The 1,832-nt window shown below is 40.5% G+C and overlaps 1 non-coding gene across 1 annotated transcript; it reads right to left on the reverse strand.

The window, feature by feature from the left end:
• Positions 1-1,450: 1,450 nt before the first annotated feature.
• LOC119625434 (U6 spliceosomal RNA) lies at positions 1,451-1,556 on the reverse strand. Its single transcript, XR_005241636.1, has one exon. It is a non-coding gene; the product is annotated as a U6 spliceosomal RNA (small nuclear RNA).
• Positions 1,557-1,832: the final 276 nt, after the last annotated feature.

The raw sequence follows: 1,832 nt of genomic DNA on the forward strand, positions 1-1,832 counted from the left end.
TATTGAAGAGTTAGTATTTATCATAGTCTTCACAGTCTGGGCTTGTTCATACCCATCTTTCTTGGGGAGGCTTTCCAGCTATTTGAAAGGACTAGGGTTTTGTGATCTAAGCTGTATCTGCTTTAGGAGGCAGTAACGCTCTGGTTCTTGCAGACTCATAGAGGTACTACCTTGATGTTCTTGGACAAGATCCAGAAGAATTCTCTGTATTACTAGGCAGAGACTCTTCTTCTCTTCCTTTACTTTCTTCCAAACAAAGAGAGTCTCTTTTTCTCTGTTCTGAGCCACCTGGAGCTAGGGATGGAGTGACACAAGCACCCCTGTGGCCACCACCTTTTGGACTGAGATGGGTAGGACATAAAGCGAGAATAGCACTGGGTCTGGCCCAAGGCCTGCTATAACTACTCCCTGGCTACCACCTATGTTCACTCAATGCTCTAGGGCTCTACAATCATCAGCTGGCAAAAGCAGCCAGGCCTATGTGCTTCTCTTCAGGGCAGCAAATTCCCCCAGGTCTTGTGTGGGTTGGGGGGCCATCCAGGCACCAAGAACTAGAGTAAAAAACCTTAGAAGTCTACCTGGTGTTCTGTTGTGCTATTTTTGAATTGTTTTCTTAGTGGGTGTATGTTAGCCAGGGTTCTCCAGAGAAAGAGAAACAATGGGGTATATAGAGATATGTAGGAGGAGATTTATTATAGGGATTGACTCACAGAATTATGGAGGCCAAGAAGTCCAATGACATACTGTCTGCATATTTCCTGGGAAACCAGGAAAACCAGTGCTATAATTTAAGTTCAAAGGCCTGAGAACAAGAGTACCTAATGACATAAGTCTCCGTCCAGAAAAGTTTAATCCTGGTGTGGGGTGTACACTGGTGTAACTCCATTTCCTGAGAACTTGAGTTGGAGAGGGTTTGGAAGTCCTGGAGTCCAAAGGCCCGAGAACCAGTAGTTTCAATATCTGAGGGCAAGAGAAGCCGAATGTCCCAATTCAAGAAGAGAGAAAAAAATAACCCTTCCTCTGCCTTTTTATTTGATTCATGCCTTCAACAGATTAGATTAAGTCCACCCACACTGATGAGGGTTGATCTTCTTTGCTCAGTCTGTTGATTCAAATACTAACCTTGTCAAGAAACACCTTCACAGACACACCCATAAATAATCTTTACCAGCTATCTGGGCATTCCTTAGGTCAGTCAAGTTGACATATAAAATTAATCATCACAGGTTGCTGTTAGAATTATGACAACATCATAATTTATAACAATCTATTTCAAGTTAATGCCAACTTAATTACAATAATATACACAACTTTGTTCCTATGTAGCCCATCCCCTTCCCCCTCATTTTTTGTTGTTATTGTCATGCAAGTTATAATATATAATTCCAAATCTAGATATCCTACTCATTACTGATCATCTCCAGTACATTGTGTACCCTTGAATACAGAAAAAAATATGAAATGCTTTGCAAATCTTAAGTCATCCTTGCACAAGGGCCATACTAGTCTTCTCTGAATTGTTCTAATTTTGGTATATGTGTTACTGAATTGAGCACAATGTGATCTGATTTTACCATTAAAAACTTCACTCTGACAGCGTGAAAAATGGATTAAAGAGGAGGCCAGTGAGGAGGTGAGAAGACTGATACAAAATGCTGGAGTAAACAGATAAAAGAAGATGGTAGTCTAAACTAGAGTTCAGTACTGACGTGCTAGAGAATAGAGGCTGACAACAAATTTGAAAAATGTTAAAGAGATAATATTAACTCACTATGGTGACTGAATGTAGGGTTGAGGAAAATAGAAGAGGAAAAATGTTTAGCTTTCTGCGT

The sequence above is a fragment of the Chlorocebus sabaeus genome, chromosome 10 (assembly GCF_047675955.1).
Source record: "Chlorocebus sabaeus isolate Y175 chromosome 10, mChlSab1.0.hap1, whole genome shotgun sequence".
Taxonomy (NCBI): Eukaryota; Metazoa; Chordata; class Mammalia; order Primates; family Cercopithecidae; genus Chlorocebus; species Chlorocebus sabaeus.